The 16078-nt window shown below is 39.1% G+C and overlaps 1 protein-coding gene across 5 annotated transcripts in view; it reads left to right on the top strand.

Annotated features, from left to right (window-relative positions):
• Positions 1-16078, top strand: part of camta1a (calmodulin binding transcription activator 1a) — a 357406-nt gene that overhangs the window by 75795 nt on the left and 265533 nt on the right. The window contains exon 1 of one of the 5 annotated variants that reach the window (XM_078950302.1): positions 14920-14991. The exons of the other annotated variants lie outside the window; for them this stretch is intronic. The gene's annotated coding sequence lies outside the window, so the exon portion shown is untranslated. Of the gene's footprint in view, positions 1-14919; positions 14992-16078 lie in introns of those variants that run through there. 5 annotated transcript variants of the gene reach the window in all.

The raw sequence follows: 16078 nt of genomic DNA, 5'->3' as shown, positions 1-16078 counted from the left end.
TTGGTGCCTCAGGGGAGCTCCTATGTAAATAATAAATGCCTGTGGGTGTGAAACATGCACAGATAACCTTCAAGACAGCTGCGGATCAGTGCCTTCACATTAGCTGATAGGATTAAGGTTAAAATCTACAGAAACCTCTCCATAAGAAAACACAAATCTTACCCCGGCGAATGGCAGGTTACAGCGGTACGTTGTGTTCACTGATAAGGACAGGTAGAGGTAATCATGTGGGGATGGTAATGGTTCAGCAATCTGGTGATGGAAATGACAGAGCTACACGTCTGTGCATTAGCAGTCAGTGTACCTTTTGAATCACTTTACAGACTAAAGTCAGCCTTTTTACCCAAATGTAAAAGTCTTGAGGTTCATCATTTATTAAACACTGAGAGGCTCATGCATTTAGATGACTAGTTGTCTTTTCCTATAACAAATCATCAACTTTAATGCCAAAGTGATTTGGTTGTCCACATTCTCTGTTTCAATTTACCTCATCTTACAGAGATCTTCTTTTAGGTCATTGGTGTTGAGAGACAAGATGATGAGAGACGAAACTACAAAAGTAACAAAGCTTGTTCCCTCTGTTGTCCCATCTGTCGACAAAGGATTTCGTACACCCAGCAGTGGCCTGCTGCCTTACTTCTCACAAGCCAGCTCTTGCTGTGCAAGCAAAGATATATCAGAGTTATCTCATCTTTGTCTTGATGGCTGCCGTCCTTCACAGTGGCTTCAAATTCACAGAGCTAGAGGCTCGGAAGAACAAAGCTAATAAGAAGCTGAATGAACCTGAGAAAATGAGCACTTTCCGAATGACCCTCCAATCAAAACGGGATGTTCTTGTTTGGCTGTGATGAACACTTAGATGTTGCTAACTAGAAATTATGGATCTGGAAATAAATGTCCTTGTGTCTTATTATTTGTCTGTGTAAGAGAATTATCACGGTGCAATAACTCATTAAAATGGTATATTGAGCATGAACAGCTGTAACACAATGACCCCCTGTTCATCAAATATATTGGATCTTTCATGATTTATAAGTTGCTTCCTCTATTAGTCTGCAGACTTTCTGCATCTCTGTTTATTTCACCACAAACAGCAATAAAAAACCAAACAGAATTGTATTGTGTGCTCGTGTGGCACTGCTTGAAGGGCAGGGACCGATGGTGCCCATCTGTCTTTGATTCTTTCCCTTCCCAGTTCAGTGTTTATGGCCCGAGCTGGAACAGGGAAATAGTGTGTGTACGAGAAGCAATGAGGGGTTTAGGTATCTTTCTTAAGCTGAGCTGCAGGCTTGTCCTGAAGGACAGTTAAACCCAAAGTCCAAACCAAGCTTTGAGAGCAGAGTGGAAGTTAATCCTTCATCCTCAGGCAGGTGTAGCACAAAGGCTAAACATATACACGGGAAGACCGCCGACCAGGGAAGGGAGTTGGCATAATTGAAGTCTGCTAAGAAATGAGCATTTGCACCCTAAGGGGGAGTCAGCTCTGCTTTGTGGTATTACTTCTTAATGTTATCAAGGTATAAGAAATGGGGCTTTCATTTTCCAACCTTTTTTTAATATTGTTTGTTGCTACCCAGTTTTGGAACTTAAGGGTGCGTTGATGTGGGAGCCTTTGGTGGATAAACTACATTTTCTTCATATTTACAGGCAGTGCTTGCTAGCAATCAGCGGCAATTAAATTCCATATCGTTGTTTGCCAAATCAAAAGTTTCGATGTTCCTGTGTTTTCAGATAAAGAGAAAAACATGGTAACGATCTAGGCCTTGAGCGACCAAGGCAGAGGGAGGATGGGCGATCATTTTCTGTTCCACTAGCCTTAATCATTCATGACACCGCCCATTGTCTCTACAAGGTGTCTTTGGCTACGTTCACACTGCAGGGCTTAATGCTCAATTCGGATTTTTTCAAAAAATCCGAATTGTTTGCTAGACCGTTCACATTTCCAAGTAAATCCGAACTTTTGTGATCTCCAGTGTGACCGTGACACGACCCAAACGAGACCCGCATGCGCAGAAGCCAGAAGAATACTCAACGGTGAACGACGTCACTTGTTGTTTGCGGAGCAAACGTTAACAATGGATGTCAACAACAGTGTTGTCAAAAGCGGAACTCTTTTTGTAATATTAAATTTATTTTCACGAAGGAGCAGCACAATTACAATCTTCTCATTTTAAGAAGGCATTGGAGTCGGGATCGTCTGTACCCACTGTTGTGGAATGGAAATGTGTTTGTGTTGGGGCCGCGCGCCCGCGTGTGTGTGCAAGCGCGTGCCGCGATAGAGAATAGGGGGGGGCAGTGTGTGCGCGCATTCATGTTGTGTGTTACGGAGGACGGTAATAAAAGAAGGTTTCCCCCAAAATAAATGCTATGGACTCTTTATTAACCTGTTCTGGAGAATCTAAGGATCAGAACAGGGAGGAGGAGGAGGAGGATCGCCTCGGGTCCCCCGCGCTTCTGAGCACGGTCGGAAAGGCCGGGGAGAAAGAAAAAAAAGTTATCGCGGTAAAGGTTCAACACCACGCTCGGCCATTTATCTGGAAATTTTTTCAAAAACCGCCCAGTTGCGATCAGAGCCCTGGAATTTGGCCTGGAAAGAGCGATCACCCCAAATATTAATCCAATCGGGGATCTCCCTTCCCTTCCCCTGACTGATCTCAGCAGCATCGTCCACCATGGTTGATGTTTACGTTCTCGTTCCTGCCTACTTTAACGCAAAATGATGACGTTTGTTGCGTGTCGATGACGTACAGTTCGGAATCAAGTCGCCTGGCCGGTCAGACGGCGGTCGCAATTGAAAAGATCGGCTACAATTCGGAATCAGGACGGCAAACCCACGGGGCCTGGGTCGCAATTGAAAAGATCGGATCTGTGTCATTCAGACTGTCATGAAAAGATCGGAATTGGGCCGCTTAGGGGCAAAAAATTCGGAATTGGGTCGTTTCAGCCTGCAGTGTGAACGTAGCCTTTGTCTTTGACTGTCCCGATTCCCCTCAGCAGCAAAACAGCCAAAGTCAAATTGAATCCAGAAAGGAGGATTTTAAACGGAAAGATAAGGGGGCAGATATGCCTTAATCATCATTTGCTCTTGATTAGAAAATCAATGGCCTTTGATGCCAGAGTGCATGTCTGCCTTTGGAGTTAAGAGTGTGACAATGACAATGTGGACTGGAAAATTGGCCTTTTAAACAGCTACTATCTCTTTGTTGTTTGGAACCCCATTCTTTAATGCAGTGAAAAGTCGGCTCTATCACATAATGTCTGCCTGTCGAAGAAATTACTTTTTCTTTCTCTCACTTCTGCGTAAAACTTTGTTAAAGAAATTGTCCAAAGCTTAGAAAGCGCCAGGAATTTCTGGGTTTGAAGTGCTGACTTTGACAGTGTTTCCCTGATTTATGTAGCAGATGAGAAATGAAGTTGTCATTCACTTCTCTGTGGCGGCTTTTAGATATGCCAAAGAGGAGAAAATCTTTGATGGCTTGCTGGGTTTACCTATCCTAAAGGTTTCAAGGTACTGTGTATTCAGTTCATAGAACAGCCTAGCTGCTGCAGTTAAAGAAAGCCTTTCTGCTTATGAACTTTTCAGAGTTACCTTAATATAGCTCTGTCTTCCAATATATTTTGTGGTATGTAAAGACGGGAGGTTTTGCATACTTACTGGGTCTTTAAAAAAACAGTTGCAGCTCTAGCTCAGATGCTAAAATATGAAGCAAACACACTCCAAGAGGAATAGTATCGACCATACCTTAACATATACTAACATGAATATTGCATGCTGGCTTTACCTCGAGAGAAAACGACAGGCCCTGTTTTCCCTTTTCATATTAAAAATGCGGTGAGATTTCTATTTAAACCCAGCTTAACAGGCATCGTGCTTCAGTCCCCTGTCCTCTGTAGTCTTTGCGTTTTGTACCATGCTGTTGGACTTGCTGTGTTTTTACCAGCTCTGCATATCGAACCTGCTTTATCACCAGCCGCTCCCCGTGCAATAAGCCTCCAGGAATATGGATGTGCTGTACTTGGCAGGGGTTGCACCGCTGATTAATCTGCTCTGCATACAGATATGATGAAAATTCAAATTTATATGTATGCATGAAGACTGATCTGTGCATGGAGAACAACCGTGATGGTGGAGGGGGAAGGTCTATGATGTAGTAATAAAGAGGACCCTGGGTTATTTGTGAGTATCCACAAAAACTCGGTACATTCAAGTTTACTTTTCCCTTGTCCATCATGCACACTTTGCACCAGGGCAGACATTATATTGATTCTCATTAAATAGAGAATGATTGCTTTTAATTAGCGCAAAGGTTTAAGCCGTTCCTTTTTGTCAATACATTGTTTTTGGTGTGTTTTTCCAAGTTACAATTACCTTAAGATGTAAGACAATTTAGTTTGAAGTTACAGTGAACTAAAGAGACCAAATCTTAGAATGTGCTGTGTGTGTAATCATCAGACTGCTCTAAAAAGCTGTTAATCTTTAACTTTTTTTTAAACCATGTTTCTTCATGTTTTTCTTCTTTTTAAAAAAAAAAATATATTAGAGAAACAGCTAACTTTCATTCGAAGAAGTATATATATCATAATAAGAAGTCTATTATTAAGGGGTTGATCAGCCAAAGGTGTACTTGGAAAAATAAGGCAGAAGGTTTCGCAGAAACCTGAACAAGTGTCTCACAATGTTTGCAAGTTTACTTTGATGCTGCATTACTGACTCCTGCTGTGTCACTTGCGTGGGACGGATGTATGGAAATCTTGAGTGCGGAAAATGTCATCAGTAAACCTTCATAACTATTATATAAAAAACATTTTCCTCTGCGCTAACGTAAGCACTGACCACGACTGCAAATTAAGGGTTGGAAGATTTTTTTGCAACAAAGGAAGACAAAAAAATCACTTATGGATTAATATAAAATAAGATAAAAGTGAATTAATAAGTGTAGCAGTTAGACACAAGATATATTTTGGATTTCTTGAATTACAATAGGTATTTTATAAATATCTTTAGACTTCATTTTTCCTCCTTTAGATGATTTTAGAGATTCTCTGTGTTAATTACATCCATTGAAGGCCTGAAGAATATTTAAAATTACTGACTACTCTGATTCTGACTTTTGTTTTTGTGAAAGTGAATTCCAACTAAATCAGAAAAATTTCTAGCGTTACCTCTACCCTGATCACGACTGTACTGAAAGAACTCAGAAAAGAAAAATGCAGCAGATATCTGCTTTGGCTGAGAGAGAGAATGCTTCAGTCGATCTGCCCTTGACTTGCCTAAGACAGTTTTGCACTTTATAAAAACATCATTTAAAAAGAATTACGTAGTCATAACAACCGTTTCAGGCTCAGCATTTAGTGTCGTCCACAGATATTGTAAGTGAAGAAGAGGTTTAATCTCTATGGGTAAAAGCAGCATCAATCAAAGAGCACCATTCCCGTCTTTCATTTTTACCTTTAACAGGACTGTTTCCTGCTGGAAACTGATGCTTTTTGATCAGATTCCTAATTGAATTGGAAAGAAAATGAGGATACAAGTTTGTAGAGTATTGATCAAACATCATTTTATTTTAAAACTTTTTTGACAGTTGATCTCTCTAATACTGAGATGCTTATTGACTGTGTAACAAGGATGGTTCCCAATTAAAAGTAGTTTTTGCCCTTTATATTATTTAATCCAACAGTGTGGTTTGCCTTATCAGGAGGATATATGCAATGTCCAGTTATAAATGAGGATGTTCTTGCAGGACAGTTAAAGTTATAGTTATGCCTCCACACCCACTGAGTTTGTGTTTCTCTGGAGAAATCCATGCACCTCTCTATTCTAATCTATGCAGCACACTGTGCTCACAGCATGGCTGTGGGCTCTATTGGTGGCAACCCTGCTGTGTGATGGTAATGATTGCAGGTGTGTACGGAAACCACTTGTTGGCTTGACAAGACGCAAGCTGCTGACAAACAAACATTATGTTATTTACTCTGAATGATGAGTCTGTCACACCCCCCAGAGTGTGATTTTTTTTTTTAATACTACCTGCACAGATTCTTTTTTTTTACACTTGTATTTTTGTCAGGTTCAGAAATAGCTTGATAAAAATATGTTGATATCATTCATACATTTGTGCCAATTGAAGTTTTATACATAGTCTGACTTTTTCATTTCCTTATTAAGCCTGTTGTGTGCGAGAAATGGATAGGCTTGGCAAAAGCAATACACATGTCAAAAAAACACACCACGATACTTTACCTGGTCTTATTTAAGATGACAATGTCTGTATTAAAGCAACCATGTTGGATTCCACCACTGAAATTTAAACAGCAAATGCATTATGCTCCTATTGTGTATCTGAGGTTTCCTTGGCTCTGGTGTTTAATATGAGTACTTCTGTGGCCAGAGATAAGGCTGTTATGGCCATGACAAGGCCTTGTCTTGCTCTGCCATGATGCTTCTATTCCTCCCGGTGCCTGTTTGCTCCCAGGGCCAAAAACAATATGCTGTAAATTGCGCTACGGCCTCTTCAGGTTGATGTGCTGCCTGCGAACGTGATGTGATTGGGTATCGATTCACACCACAACACTAAAATTGCCTGCCTCATGGCCCCAGACACCAATAGTGACAGCTTCAGTACAGGACAAGGGGAAAAAAAGGTGCCATGGCACTGGTTTGTGTCTGGGACAGGATGCCTTCTTTATGCTCCCTGATTTCAACCCGCAAAGTGTCCTTAGAGAGGAAAAAATTAGAGATTTGAAGCACAGAGCCCCCCTACTGAGTTTCATATAGATATATCACAGTTACACAAGCAGCAATCTCACATGCTCAAGGAACAAGACGCTTGATTCTTTTGGCATTTTGCAATTCCCATAACAAAAAGAAGTGAAGAAAAACATGTAAACATCTTCCTTTCATTAGAATGTCTGGGATATTTGCACATAGACAGTTTTTTAATCTGTTTGAGCTTTAACATTTGCCATCCTGAAAGACGATGGAGTAGCTTTTTGCTGGCTTTTGATTAGAAAGTAGTGGTGACACAGCACTGTCAATCCACATTCAGCATGATTAAAACATGTTGGGGAATGAATAATGCAGGAGAAATAGCTTGTGTAATGAATAAATGGCAAATATTCCCACTACAATTAACACCCTCATACATACACTATGCAAAACAGTCATGCTTCATCTACTAGGACAGGGTGTCCGGCTTAGGAAATCTAAAGTAGCCTTGTATTGATGAATAAATATCCTTGAAGTTTCAAATGAATTGAACATACCCTTCCTCTGCTCTGCTGCTTCACTTCATCATGTTTAAGATTTATGAGGCTGTGTTAGATGTTTTCTAAATGAGGTGGAATTTTGTAAGAAAGGGAAATCAGTGGTTGATTACTTACAAATAAGGAACTTCCTTGACAAAAAAAACCCCGCGATCCTTGTAATATATTAAACGCTAATTTTGGTCGTTATAATTACAACAGCTCACCGTACACCGACCGTAATTAAGATCAAAATGTGGATGGCTGTAACATAAATGGGTATGACTTTTTAACCATAGAATCGTGTAAAGCACTGAGTGCTGAAATTACATGCTGATGTCATAGAAAGTTGATCTATTAGAGTTTGTTTTGTCTGTGTTGACAAAGTAGAGAAAAAGACTACATTTAAAAAGTTTATCTGGAGAAAAAAGGTTGCATATTTATTGCTACCTTTTTCTTCTGACCACTTTTTTTGGAGGATGCCTAAAGCGGATTGTGCTGTTTCACTAATATCTTCTTAATTAATACAATTTTCTCATGTTTATTAGCACTATCTACATTTCTGCTCAATTTTTAGAAACTTTAATATTTGCAAACCTATCAAAGAGTGGCTAAAACGATTTCAACCTTCAGTGTCACCGGCAATACCTAATTAACGTAACTCTTTGAGGATTTACGTGCTCAATGTGAATCAGCTGATTCTGATGCAGCACGGCACAAAGCCCCTTTTCTCTGCGACAGAATCGGTTGATTTAAGTTGATTGTGTAAACACTTTACTACTTTAAAGTGTTGCATATGAGCGCAAGGCGGCTGGAATTCAGAATTCGCTGGAATACCATCAATTGAGTAAACTAGTAAAGAGTTACAGAAGTTGAAAGAATTTAAATACTGAAGCTTTGGCATTACAGGGTGAATTCCTCATTTTATTTTTCTTTTGCGCCTAGTCCTCTTTGGCTAGGTACTAGTCAAAGAAATTCCCCCCTTTCCTCCTACATACGTAGTTTTAATCACTTTTTTCCACAAAACTTTAATTACAAAATAATTTCTGCCATAGAAGTAAAGTAAAAACTACAAATGCTATAAACAAGACATGTAAATTACTAGTCTAAAAACATGATTGATAATAATAATTTGACCTAGTCGTAAGCTAACTCAAGTGAAATGGACGGCATTTCGTCTGCCACAAAAAGTATTTCAGGTCTCACTGTCATTGGCACCTCCAGCTTTTGAAAAATCTAGCTCCAGGTTTCTCTTGTCATACATTTTAATGTTCCGCCTCAGGCAGCTCTGGCTCAAGTTGGGAGCGGCCGTCTTTCAGTTGGATGGTTGGTGTTTCAATTAACCATCCTGTTCGCTTTAAAATGGGTCTTTGTGAATTGGCTTTGTAATCTGATCATCATTGTCCCTGTAAATACTTGGAAAAGTGGACAATTTAGTTAAAGTTAAGATGTTGCATTTGATGGTTACCAAAGTATTACATTAATAGGCACAGATAAAAAACTTCCACGTAAAAAGCAAAAACGTTTTTTGAGTTTAAACTTCCAGATTACACTATTGGTGTCGTTTATTTCTTTGCCCTTTACTGTGACAGAAACCTAAAAATGAGCAGCATTCTAATTTGTTTTCTGTGTTTAAGCTGCAACCTTTGAGGGAATTCAAAAGACTCAGGTCTAAAATAATCTTTCAACTTCTTGTTAAAGCCTTAGGGCATTTCAGTTGTGGGCGCTGTTGGCTGAAATGCGCTTTAAGTGGGCACCATTTACCAGTTATGTTTGGCCTGTGATTTTCATTGTAATAGTCTGTATTTATTCCAATGAATCCTGATTTCACCTACAAACACTCAAAGCACAAAAAGAATTCAGGTTAAAACCCAGGAAAATAGCTGTGGAAGACATGCAGCTTTTACAGCTTTTAGGATTGACTTATGATAATATCTTCACTGAACACAGTCATTAAACTTGTAGACCGAATTGGAAGTGCTTCCTTTCCAAATGAGACCTAAAATCAGCTTGGACAGTCACCACATTTTAAAATGCATTTATTTGTGTTCTTTATATAACCCTGCTTTAAAAATAACAGTCATTTAATTTTCAGATTCCAGCTGTGTAATGCACATCCTTTTCTTTTGGCTCAGTGGGTTTTGATAGCCAAAGCCAAAGCAGTTTTCTTCACACCCAACAGAACAAAGCATGATTTAGGAAAGAGGGAGTGCTGATATAGTGGATATATGTGTGTTTGACTTCATAGGTGAGAAGAATGATGAATGTATGAAGTCTTCAGCAACCATAATTGCACTCTTGTACCACGGCAGAGGGGAAAGCGGAAGCATGTACTTGAGAGAATAAAAGACAGCCCCTTTCAATCAAGGCTGTCTAAAAGTAAAATTCTTTGCACTATAACCCAGTTGTACTTTGACAGTGAGCTTTCCAAGATGCTGCAGGATCACCTTGCGGGTAGTTTAACGTGTCAGGGGGGGCATCAAGGATGTCCAAGTTCCACTAAGGATCTGGAAAATAGAAATCTGTTTACCTGACCACAGCTACCTCTGACAAAGTATACTGTCATTGGTGGAAGTCTCTGAGAAATGGCAACAATGTCATATCGATGGAGGGACCCTAAAATCCCAGTAACCTGGGTACTTGTAGCCATTTTTCTGTTTTATACATTACTTAAGGTGACATGCTGCTGACACTCTGTAAGCTTTCTGCATCCTAATGTTGGCTATAGTTTTAAGGAAAAGCAGTTTTTGTATGTGTATGTGACAGGGTATGCATGCAAAAGAAGAGATTGCATGTTTGTTTTCCGTCTCTCTGGATGTCTGTAGGTGCAGTTTCCCTGTCAGGTCATTTGTTGCTGGAGCTATCCATCCACCCCAGTCCTCTGCCCCTTCTTGTGGACTCTTTTGCTGATATACTTGGCATGTCATTAGCCTGTATGCCTACTCTGCATGTTGGAGAGAAATATTGACATTGGCAAAGTACCACTCTGCATCTGAATATAAGCCCAGGATTTTACGTGTTAAGTGCCGAATGTAAAGGGTGAATTCATCAACATGTTCACACCTCGGTGATGTGCCTATTGTCCTCCCTTTGGACAAAGATGGGAAGAAGAGGCGGAAAAGGGAACAAGCACGGAGATGCCGGAGCTGACCTAGCCATTTTGATGCATAAGTTGTACTGAAATATTGACCAGCTCTTTAGTCTGTGACTCCCCCAGGGCTGGGCAATTTTCTGTCTAGGTTTCTATTGTTTAGACTAACATTATGGCATTTTTTTCCTCTTTAGATAAAAAGAGAAACCTCAGCTGAGCAGCTAGATAAATCAGTAATCAGAAATTTGTAGCTTAACGGAAAATTATCTTATTTATCTTTTTTGTTTTCTTCTTAGTTAAAAAATCTCTTCAAAGAAGTTGTTACACTCCCTGCACAGTCAGTCTGTGTCCTATAGCAACTTATTATGCTGTGTGCATTGGCGATCAGTTTGCAAATGAGGAGAAGATTATATATGTTAGCTTTTATTACACCTTTATTTTTTATTACATGTTTGCAATTGATGTGCTTAGGATGCATTTAGTATCGACTATTGACTGCATGTTTAGTAAATCACCTCACATCAATAGCATGCTGCACCAGCCGAAGTGCATAATATACGTATGTATAGTCGCAGTAAAAGGTTTGGACGCATCCACTTATTCAAATTGAAAATAAGAGCCATTACATCTGACTCACCAAAAACAGCCACCCAAGGTCTAAAGCAACTAAGCAAGATGCTTTTATTGAGAATTTACTAACTCATTAGGGCTGGAAGTTTTCAATAATAAAAAAGAAAAAGAAATCTGGAATATTTGAAGCATTAATCCATTAACCCAGTGCTTTTCTTTTTCCTAGGGGGGGCCTGGCAAAACATAATTGAGAAGCACTGCATCAACCCTTTAACACCAGAGCTGTGGCTCGTTCTTTGAATTACAGAAACTCTTTAACCATTTGTTCATTTGACCCCCTGCAACACTTTCCAGTAGCAAAGCAGTCACGGTAAACCAGCTGATTCTGATGTAGAGAAAATGTGTTTTTCTCCACAACAGAGTCCAATGGAATTATGATAATTGTGCAAACGCTCAAATCGTAACGGTAGTTTTAAGAGCCTCTTTGCTGTCGCCAGTGACAGCTCAGGTGTTAAAGGGTTAAACTTCCTAGATTTTTCGGGAATGTGTAACATTGTAGGAAATCCATTTTTTAAATATAAATTTCCGTTTTTCTTGTAAATTATTGAATTTTTCATCATGCTTATAAAAAAAAGACAACTGACAGAACACACTTAGACATTCAACATGTTTAGACCTGGTATTGTAAATAGAAATAATAAACCCTATAATAAAATGCAGCATCAACAGGGATCTCTGGAACTTTCTAAAGAATCAGCTGATCGGTGAAGTTAACATCAAGGTGAAAATGAGGCTTTTTCATATTGACGTGCTGGGAAAATGGATGCTGAAAAGCCTGACAGTTTAAATACACCTCTACATTTATCTCCAATAGATGCATCAGTGGAAGTGTGGGGGTTTGTTGTCATGCCCAGTAACACATATTATGTGGTGCGGCTTGGGATGACACTTGTAATCTTGTGACTGGAAGAAAGTCTAACAATTGAGCCGCAACTGCCCCTACGACGGCCACTTTAGAGTGTTGTTAAGCCATCTGTCAAGTCTACAGCAAGCTCAGTGTTAAATTTTGAGGTACAAAAATAAGCAAGATAAGTCACTCTTTTGATTTAACGTGCACACTGCAGTTTTTAAGAATGGCTACCTAACATTTAACTGCACACTATAAGGATAAATGTGGTTTCGTGGAACAAATACATTAGGTATATTCTTTGTCCTTCAGTATCATTTCTGACATAGCAGCTAGGTGTTGCTAATTGAATCCATTTGATTGTCTGCAAGCGTGAGCATTTCTGAAAAAGATTTTCTTGCTCAATTTGAGATCTCAGGTGTCTCTGAAGACGATGCCATAGAGGATATTCATTAGCTGTACTCTCAGAGAATCAGTTACAAAAGAACACGTCAACACTTTCTTGCTCCGTCTGTAATGATCTGCTGTAGTTTTGTCTCTTTCTTTTGGACTAGACAGGCTTTTTTCCTGCATGAAACATTTTTATGCATTCAGTTTTCTTTAAAGTGGCTCATGTTTTTCCTTTTATGCAATGGTGGTAATAAAATCAGATCTGAAAGCAGACATTTTCAATTTGTAGATGCAAAATATTGCAATGCTGATCTTTTGATGACTTGCATCTAATTTGTAATTTGCATATCCCAGTGAAGTGTACTGTAATTTGTCTTTGATGATTGGTTCTTCTGGAATAGATGGGGGATTGCTTGAGCTCCCCACTGCCCTCTCTTTTTTTTTTTTTTCTCCCTTCTTTCTGATGAGAGGCACACAGAATCTTTGAAATGTGATTTGACCATCAGAGCAGTAAGAAAGCACTAATATTTTACTGACCTGAAATGAAAGGGATTAGGTGCAAAAACCTCCTGCAAAAAGGCTTTCTCGATTCACAGGTGATGTTTTGTTTGTTTCTTTTTACCCCGCTCTAAAACAAATAAATAAATAAATAAAGATGGAGCTTTGGATATAATCAGAAGATGTGTTCCAAAGCGTAAATCTCCAGGCTTTGAAGCTTTTCATATGTTTTTTTGGGAGAGAGGCGAGACGCTGGAACAGTATGTCTGCATTCAGAGCAACCATGAATCCCTGTCATCAGCTCCCGCTCTGTCTTCCCTCTGCTCGCTGTTTTTACCACAAAGCAGATACAAACGCCCGGATAATATATGATTGGAGGATAGAGGCAAAATTAGTGTTTCAATTTTACAGCCACAGGCCACTTAGAAAACTTTTATTTTTATTATGGGTTTCGGTTGCAAGAGAATGGGCATTTATTGACTAAATCTGTTGTGATCGGAGTAGAAACGTTTATATTTTGCTCTCAAGAAATTACAGTGTTACATACTGTAGGGGAAACTTTATAAAAGAGTATGGATTCTTTATTCTTAAAAGTGGTGCTTTTCACTGAAGGCAATTATCCCTAAGATCTACGGTTTGATCAAACTTTTTTTTGCTTATCCACAATGGTCAAGAATTAATAAGGGATGGAAAACGCTGCGATTAAAGCTGTGTCGTAGCGCTAGGCAGTTCTTATTGCTTTATAACAGCTATGTTGCCTTCTTGGCAAAAAGTTCTGATGACGTTTGAGGCTACTGCGCGGGATTTCTCTTTGTGGAGCTAATCACCCACATGCAGGAAGATCCCAACTGTCTTCTATTGCTTTTTGGTATACAACAGAAGAAGCCAAACTACATTTAATTTAAGATGGAGTGCGTGATCTTAGGCTGCTAGGTACCTATGAAAGCTACTTGTTTTGAAAGGTATTTCCTTTCCTGTTTTAGTGCTGATATGTTGCCTCGGGGCCTAATATGTACAGAGCTGCTGTGTTACATTTGATGTTGCTTCGATTTCATGTTCAAACTGTGCAAAGGATCTTGCAGCATCTTTTTTGAAGAAACACACATTTCTCTGATGTCCTTTTTTCTTGCCATGTGAAGTTTCAGCCTAGCCATTTTTTTTAAATTCATGTTTCAGTTGAGTTGGCCCCATTTTCGTTGTAAACAAAGCTGTTCACCTTTGTCTCATTTCTTTTCTATTTGTTCATATTTTCCCAATACATGTTTGGGAGATCAAGATCTTTATTTGTGGTTTTTTTGGGTCTTCCAATACATTTAACATAAGCTGAGTCATCTGTAACCCTTTTCACAGTTATCGGTGGGATCATGTGAGCAGCTTTTTAAACAATAAAACTCCAGAAATACTTTCAGAAGCTGGAGATTTTGTTATTTTAGTGCGATTTGCCAAAAAGTCCCAGAGTAGCATATTTGAAATGGTGCATATGCTTTCCACTTTGTACAAACAATATCAAATTAAGGCAAAGCATTTTATTCATAACCAAATGTGCAGACTTAAATAGATGAATACTTTCTGCCTGGCCTGCACAGCTGTTTGTGTAGTTTTTGTTCATTTGGCAAAGAGTAATGCCTCTGTTGTTTCTGCTGCTGGAGCTTTGCAGACCATTTTTTAGTTCCACTATAGAATTTCTTTTACTGTCTTTCTGTTTTTTTTAGGAGTGTAAAACAAAGGGGAAAAATTGACATACTCTTTGTCTTACCAGAGTCGGCTTTGTTGTAGGATCTGAATGTGCGTATAGAATACTGTATGTGTGTAACCTTAGAAGAAGAGATAGGTATGAAATCATGACGCATAAATCATGAGTGTGTGTTAGCATTCCATTGGTGTCTTGCTTAGTCCACCTAATTTTGCTGAGAGGTTTGGAAATGAGCAAACTCTAATTTATAGTCTTGACATGGTTATAGGAGGATAAAAAGATGCCCTCCATTGCTTTAAAGGGCTGGAATAAGTGTGTCTTTGATTCAGTAAACTCTGAAATAGCCCGGCACCACTTAAGAAAACTGAGCAGCTCCAGTTGCACTGCTGTGAATCAGTGCTTACTACAGCATTGTGTCACATTAATATTTGAGTGCTACATATTGTCAAGTAGATGTAGGACTTAAACAGCACTTACAGTGAAGTGTACTTACTTCAACTCCTTGTTTATTTCTTCCAGAGACATCCGTGCAGACGCCATATTGGTTTCCGTGTTTATATTGAACTTGACCTCTGACCCCTGACCTCCTGCATACGCTTGGTAACCATTTCATTTTTTATTTGATGATTTATGATTGATTTAAACCTTTTTGCCATTAAGAAACTCACTCATTTCCATGATTTATTTTGCTGTCTATTTCGGTTACCTTTTTTTAATTGTTAAACATTTCTCAAAGTTTGATTTAGTTGTTTTTCTGGTTATGTAATTTACTGTATAGAGAACTGGACTGAACGGCCCCTGGTAACCGCTGATCCAATAAGCCAAAATTACATAGTCTTCTATTGAAAAATAAACAGCTGAATCTCAGTCATTCTATTTGCAGAATAAATATTCTTGCACTGCTACCTTTATATAATATGGTCACCTTATTCTAATTTTTCATAATATTTTTTTCTGTAGTGCAAGTTATTCAATTTATAAAATGGCCAACCAGATGCCTCAATAAAAGTATGTGGTCTGTGTTGGATGTTTAAATCATTTGATTAGGATTCTCCCGAGGCTGCTTTCAAGTGGTAGGGGCGTGGTCTTCCAGCAAGCTCACTCCTAACTGGCGAGAGTGGTTGCTATAGGAGTGTTGACTCATATCGACTCAAACCAATCACTGTTTACTGACTAGAGCAGGGGTGTCCGATTCCGGTCTTCAAGGGCTGGTGTCCTGCAGGTTTTAGATATTTCTCAGTTTCAACACACCTGATTTTAATTAACAATCATCATCCCCACATTACCAAGGTCTGCACAACTCTGTTGATGACACTGTGATGTTTGTCATGGTTGTGTTAAAGCAAGGAAACACCAAAAACCTGCAGGGACACTGGCCCTCGAGGACCGGAATTGCCCATCCCTGGAATAGAGGGACATTCATATCGCAAAAAAATGCCGAATGACTTGACTTAATTCAGTAGGCCATGGAGTAAGCCATTTTCTATGGGTGATGTCACACTCACTCTGTCCAGTTCTCATATTCAGTCGATGGTTTTTAAATTTCATGCTTCTTCATTTTGTTGCTGTTTACTTTTTTGCCCTCCAGGAATATGTTATTTTTTCTCATCCCACAAGCCAACTGTTACTTTTGTTTGCCGATGTTTTTGATTTCTGCCTTTTACTCTGTCATGTGTTTTCATCATCT

This window comes from Oryzias latipes, chromosome 7, assembly GCF_053564925.1.
Source record: "Oryzias latipes strain Hd-rR chromosome 7, Olatipes_Hd-rR_3.1".
NCBI lineage: Eukaryota > Metazoa > Chordata > Actinopteri > Beloniformes > Adrianichthyidae > Oryzias > Oryzias latipes.
Note: the sequence above shows the minus strand (reverse complement) of the source record. Positions and strands in the feature narration are given on the sequence as shown.